This window comes from Oncorhynchus mykiss, chromosome 11 (assembly GCF_013265735.2).
Source record: "Oncorhynchus mykiss isolate Arlee chromosome 11, USDA_OmykA_1.1, whole genome shotgun sequence".
NCBI lineage: Eukaryota > Metazoa > Chordata > Actinopteri > Salmoniformes > Salmonidae > Oncorhynchus > Oncorhynchus mykiss.
Window position 1 is genome coordinate 3,643,552 of NC_048575.1, and position 7,495 is coordinate 3,651,046.

Sequence of the window (7,495 nt, forward strand, 5' to 3'; positions counted from 1 at the left end):
TACTGTTAATCTAGAGAGGTTCAACAGCTGGGGTCTCAGTCCATCAGGGCCTTTACTGTTAATCTAGAGAGGTCCATCAGGGCCTTTACTGTTAATCTAGAGAGGTTCAACAGCTGGGGTCTCAGTCCATCAGGGCCTTTACTGTTAATCTAGAGAGGTCCAACAGCTGGGGTCTCGGTCCATCAGGGCCTTTACTGTTAATCTAGAGAGGTTCAACAGCTGGGGTCTCGGTCCATCAGGGCCTTTACTGTTAATCTAGAGAGGTCCATCAGGGCCTTTACTGTTAATCTAGAGAGGTTCAACAGCTGGGGTCTCAGTCCATCAGGGCCTTTACTGTTAATCTAGAGAGGTCCAACAGCTGCGGTCTCGGTCCATCAGGGCCTTTACTGTTAATCTAGAGAGGTCCATCAGGGCCTTTACTGTTAATCTAGAGAGGTCCATCAGGGCCGTTACTGTTAATCTAGAGAGGTCCATCAGGGCCTTTACTGTTAATCTAGAGAGGTCCATCAGGGCCGTTACTGTTAATCTAGAGAGGTCCATCAGGGCCTTTACTGTTAATCTAGAGAGGTCCATCAGGGCCTTTACTGTTAATCTACTGTAGAGAGGTCCAACAGCTGGGGTCTCAGTCCATCGGGGCCTTTACTGTTAATCTAGAGAGGTCCATCAGGGCCTTTACTGTTAATCTAGAGAGGTCCAACAGCTGGGGTCTCAGTCCATCAGGGCCTTTACTGTTAATCTAGAGAGGTTCAACAGCTGGGGTCTCAGTCCATCAGGGCCTTTACTGTTAATCTAGAGAGGTCCAACAGCTGGGGTCTCGGTCCATCAGGGCCTTTACTGTTAATCTAGAGAGGTCCATCAGGGCCTTTACTGTTAATCTAGAGAGGTCCATCAGGGCCGTTACTGTTAATCTAGAGAGGTCCATCAGGGCCTTTACTGTTAATCTAGAGAGGTCCATCAGGGCCTTTACTGTTAATCTACTGTAGAGAGGTCCAACAGCTGGGGTCTCAGTCCATCGGGGCCTTTACTGTTAATCTAGAGAGGTCCATCAGGGCCTTTACTGTTAATCTAGAGAGGTCCAACAGCTGGGGTCTCAGTCCATCAGGGCCTTTACTGTTAATCTAGAGAGGTTCAACAGCTGGGGTCTCAGTCCATCAGGGCCTTTACTGTTAATCTAGAGAGGTCCAACAGCTGGGGTCTCGGTCCATCAGGGCCTTTACTGTTAATCTAGAGAGGTCCATCAGGGCCGTTACTGTTAATCTTAAAAGGTATTCCAACAGATAAATCTGAAAAATATATAATTGTTACCATGTGGGGCAAAACTAAATGAAACCGCTTCTTTTAAATTCTGTGGTAACGTACTTGGTGTAGAACGGTTTGTTTGGGTCGTTACCTGGGTTTCTCACAGGGGTGCTGAGCTGGAGGAGGTTTCTGGAGCTCCTGCGTGGTCTCCAGGTTCACTCAACCATAGGGGGAGGGAAAAAAATAAGGAATGTGGAGGTTAAGTGTAACGATAAAAAGACAACTATTCATTGACCGCATAGGAATCTTCTCATTCCGAGGTCTGGTGTAGTTCTACGTGTTATTCCTGCCTTTAATTGTTTTTACTTACATCGGCCTCTTGTCACTTGTGATTGCACAAGTTCCTTGGTTATAGGTGGTGAAATAGGGGATAGGAGTCAGAGTGTTCTCGGTACTTCTCCTTGGCGTCCAGCCACAAGATTCCAACCGCTTCCTCAAAATCTTGCTTTTGAGGTCCAGAATGTATCCATGTGTATTCTTAGTAGTCTTTAGTGATTAGACACTCCAAAGTTCAGCTTTTTTTTTATACTGTCTTCTGTAGCTATAAACCAACATAATTTGAGAACATTCATTGTGTTATAAAATATATATATATTTTTTATGTACTTTCAAGGACTATTAGTAAGGTCAAAGATCTTGTAATCTGAGTACATCAGAACAAATCAGGTTGTTGTTGTGGATCACTTCCCTCATTGGTTTAGAGAAAGGAAATATACACTGAGAAGTTCCTGTTTATATTCAATCACTCACAGTTTCTTGAATCCCACGATCCTTGCCTACTTCTCAATCGTACGGTAGAAAAAAATGCCAGGGTCACGCTCCTCTGACCCTCTTCTCCAATAGGTTTTGAGAAGGAGGCAAGGAGAGAGGATGTCAGCAATTCAGGAAATGAATTTAGAAAGATCCTGTGTTTGGCTAATGTGTGAGTGTGAACAGGTGCGTTGGAGCAGACTTCTGTTGTTCAAAACTTCCTTCTCTAACCTATCGACTTCCAATAGAGTGGGGGCTTACACTATACTATCTATATCTATACTATCTATATCTATACTATCTATATCTACACTATCTATATCTACACTATCTATATCTATACTATCTATATCTATACTATCTATATCTATACTATCTATATCTATACTATCTATATCTATTCTATCTATATCTATACTATCTATATCTACACTATCTATATCTATACTATCTATATCTATACTATATATATCTACACTATCTATATCTATACTATATATATCTATACTATCTATATCTACAGTGCCTTCAGAAAGTATTCACACCCCTTGACTTTCCCCCCAATTTTTTTTGTGTCACAGTCTGAATTCAAAATGGAATAAATTGAGGTCACTGGCCTACCCCCAAGACCCCATCATGACAAAGCCAAAACAGGTTTTTAGAATTGTTTGCAAATGTATTAAATATAGAAAACCAGAAATGCCTTATTTACATAAGTATTCAGACCCTTTGCTTATGAGACTCAAAATTGAGCTCAGGTGCATCCTGTTTCCATTGATCATCCCTGAGATGTTTCTACAACTTGATTGGAGTCCACCTGTGTGTGATAAATTCAATTAATTTGGACATGATTTGGAAAGGCACACACACCTGTCTATATAAGGTCCCACAGTTGACAGACAAGTCGTAATGAGCATCATGAAATCAAGTCGTAATGAGCATCATGAAATCAAGTCGTAATGAGCATCATGAAATCAAGTCGTAATGAGCATCATGAAATCAAGTCGTAATGAGCATCATGAAATCAAGTCGTAATGAGCATCATGAAATCAAGTCGTAATGAGCATCATGAAATCAAGTCGTAATGAGCATCATGAAATCAAGTCCTAATGAGCATCATGAAATCAAGTCGTAATGAGCATCATGAAATCAAGTCGTAATGAGCATCATGAAATCAAGTCATAATGAGCATCATGAAATCAAGTCGTAATGAGCATCATGAAATCAAGTCGTAATGAGCATCATGAAATCAAGTCATAATGAGCATCATGAAATCAAGTCATAGTGAGCATCATGAAATCAACTAAATTGTAATCCTCCTTTGGCTGTCTGCATGTCAAACAAATCCCCTAAAGCAGGGTTTCCTCTGTGACCAATAGACCAATATTTGTATAAATTTTTCTGGTGGTCTCTGAGGACAGTACTGGAGTAATATATAATGGACCAATATCTGTAACCAATTGCTAAATAGGGGGAAGGATTCTAATTGTAAATGGGGGGAAGGATTCTAAATGCTAAATAGGGGGAAGGATTCTAAATGCTAATAAGTGGGAAGGATTCTAAATGCTAAATAGGGGGAAGGATTCTAATTGTAAATGGGGGGAAGGATTCTAAATGCTAAATAGGGGGAAGGATTCTAAATGCTAATAAGTGGGAAGGATTCTAAATGCTAAATAGGGGGAAGGATTCTAATTGTAAATGGGGGGAAGGATTCTAAATGCTAAATAGGGGGAAGGATTCTAAATGCTAAATAGGGGGAAGGATTCTAAATGCTAAATAGGGGGAAGGATTCTAAATGCTAAATAGGGGGAAGGATTCTAAATGCTAAATAGGGGGAAGGATTCTAATTGCTAAATAGGGGGGAAGGATTCTAAATGCTAAATAGGGGGAAGGATTCTAATTGCTAAATAGGGGGGAAGGATTCTAAATGCTAAATAGGGGGGAAGGATTCTAAATGCTAAATAGGGGGAAGGATTCTAAATGCTAAATAGGGGGAAGGATTCTAATTGCTAAATAGGGGGGAAGGATTATTGAGAAAATACGTAACCCTCCTGAAGTTGAGGTATTTACGAAGCTCCTTCAGGCACCGTGTGTTGAGGACGATGTCTGTGTCAGGCACCGTGTGTTGAGGACGATGTCTGTGTCAGGCACCGTGTGTTGAGGACGATGTCTGTGTCAGGCACCGTGTGTTGAGGACGATGTCTGAGTCAGGCACCGTGTGTTGAGGACGATGTCTGTGTCAGGCACCGTGTGTTGAGGACGATGTCTGTGTCAGGCACCGTGTGTTGAGGACGATGTCTGAGTCAGGCACCGTGTGTTGAGGACGATATCTGAGTCAGGCACCGTGTGTTGAGGACGATGTCTGTGTCAGGCACCGTGTGTTGAGGACGATGTCTGTGAGAGCCCTTTGTGATCCATTCCTTGGTGTGGTTGTCCCCCAGGAAGATCACAATGTCCCAGTTGTCCATGTGTGTTCATTCCCCACATGGTGAGTAACACCCCTCCACAGGTCCTGACACATACAATCGCAATGCATGCATTCCCCACTTTGCCTATTGCAGAAAGTATTACAGCAACTCAGGGAAGAGTGCTAGCTCACAGCTAAGCATAATACAAGAGTAATAAATAAGACAAGATACATATAACTGATAATAAATAAAGAAACTCCTCGTACAGCACCACCACAAGTGGTTGACAATCTCCAATCTCCTTTAATCTGTGGTTGACAACCTCCTTCATCCACAGAATGATTTCTGCCTTTAATCTGTGGTTGAAAACCTCCTCAGTCCACAGAATGACTTCTGCCTTTAATCTGTGGTTGAAAACCTCCTTTAGTCCACAGAATGACTTCTGCCTTTAATCTGTGGTTGAAAACCTCCTTCGTCCAGAGGACAAGTTATGCTTGGACCTTAATCTGTGGTTGACATTCTCCTTCGTCCAGAGGACAAATTATGCATGAACCTTAATCTGTGGTTGACGTTCTCCTTCGTCCACAGAATGAACCTGGATGTTAAAAAAATACTATTACCAAATTACAGCTTTTTTTTGGATCAAATACATTTGCGTAAGCATACGTACTATAGTAGATACCAACCGATGTCTAAATAACATAGGAAGTTCAAAGATGTGACATCCTTCATTGCATGTAGAGAAATAAAACAAACCCATGTTAGGATTGGATTAATTTACCCATTCAATGATGCTTGCTGTGCCTCTCAAACTGATTTGGACCTCAAAGGGTGGAAGGACATGGGTATCTTTACATGTTCCCCCCGGTTGTGGAACGGGGCACTGATCAATACTGATCCACAGGCAGCACAAGAAAATTTGTCAGATGTATTAAACTGTCTTCATAAGTGACAGATGCATGGTTGCCAATGATGTCATCCTCGCAAATCACTTGAAGTGGGTCAGGCGTGTCTGTGGATGGAGGTGTGTCGGTGGATGGAGGCGTGTCTGTGGATAGAGAGTCTTCTAAAAGGATGGAGTCATGCACTGTCTCTTCCACAGTGACGACCGGTAGTCTGTCAGTGTGCAGCCGTGGATGGAGAGTCTTCTAAACTGTCTCTTCCACAGTGACGACCGGTAGTCTGTCAGTGTGCAGCCGTGGATGGAGAGTCTTCTAAACTGTCTCTTCCACAGTGACGACCGGTAGTCTGTCAGTGTGCAGCCGTGGATGGAGAGTCTTCTAAACTGTCTCTTCCACAGTGACGACCGGTAGTCTGTCAGTGTGCAGCCGTGGATGGAGAGTCTTCTAAACTGTCTCTTCCACAGTGACGATCGGTAGTCTGTCAGTGTGCAGCCGTGGATGGAGAGTCTTCTAAACTGTCTCTTCCACAGTGACGATCGGTAGTCTGTCAGTGTGCAGCCGTGGATGGAGAGTCTTCTAAACTGTCTCTTCCACAGTGACGATCGGTAGTCTGTCAGTGTGCAGCCGTGGATGGAGAGTCTTCTAAACTGTCTCTTCCACAGTGACGACCGGTAGTCTGTCAGTGTGCAGCCGTGGATGGAGAGATCCACCTGTTCTGTTTAAACACAGAAAATAAAGTGGATAATAAATCATTTTCCCCAAAACGGTACAGCTGAAGCATAAGATGCACATTTCAAAATGTAAACATGGCTAAAGGCTTGGAATGATAAACATACCGCACACAAAGGGAAGGAATATATTCTTCGTCCAAGCTGCTGTCCCCAGGATCTTCAAACTCCTCTTCATCAGTATCTTCACATTCACCTGTGATTCCTGTGAGGGACTGCAGGCCATCATCCCAATCGATGCTAATTGCTTCCGTCCCTCTCCTCGCCCCTACCTGGGCTCGAACCAGGGACCCTCTGCACACATCAACAACAGCCACTCATGAAGCATCGTTACCCATCGCGCCACAAAAGACGCAGCCCTTGCAGAGCAAAGAGGGAACAACTACTTCAAGGTCTCAGAGCGAGTGACATCACCGATTGAAACACTATTAGCGCGCACCGCCGCTAACTAGCTAGCCATTTCACATCGGTTACACCAACACAAATAAGACAGTAAGTAATATAGTAATATAATGGTCATTTTGTAAATATAAACAATAAAAGTAAGCACACTAGCACATCAGAAACACTAATAAAAATAGTCCACACTTTTCATTAGGTCATTGACCTCATCCTCCTTTCCTTCTATGGTCTCTTCAGAGATGCTCATATTCATCAGGCTAAATAGAAGTGATAGAACATAACAAAAAAAGTACATTTACTGAATGTGATCCGTACAACATTGGCAATACACATATACAGTGATCATGTCTGGGAATAGTTCACGGAAAAAACTATAATGTTGCCTGTTTTCGCCTTCGTGTTGCCTCCGTGGAGCTCCCATCTAGCTCAACTGCTCCCATCTAGCTCAACCCCTCCAGCCTCCTCCATGGTACTCCCATCTAGCTCAACACTTCCAGGCTCCTCCCATCTAGCTCAACCCCTCCAGGCCCTCCCATCTAGCTCAACCCCTCCAGCCTCCTCCATGGTACTCCCATCTAGCTCAACCCCTCCAGCCTCCTCCATGGTGCTCCCATCTAGCTCAACCCCTCCAGGCCCTCCCATCTAGCTCAACCCCTCCAGCCTCCTCCATGGTACTCCCATCTAGCTCAACCCCTCCAGGCTCCTCCCATCTAGCTCAACCCCTCCAGCCTCCTCCTTGGTACTCCCATCTAGCTCAACCCCTCCAGCCTCCTCCCATCTAGCTCAACCCCTCCTGCCTCCTCCATGGTACTCCCGTCTAGCTCAACCCCTCCAGCCTCCTCCATGGTGCTCCCATCTAGCTCAACCCCTCCAGGCTCCTCCCATCTAGCTCAACCCCTCCAGCCTGCTCCAGGCTCCTCCCATCTAGCTCAACCCCTCCAGCCTCCTCCATGGTACTCCCATCTAGCTCAACCCCTCCAGGCTCCTCCCATCTAGCTCAACTCCT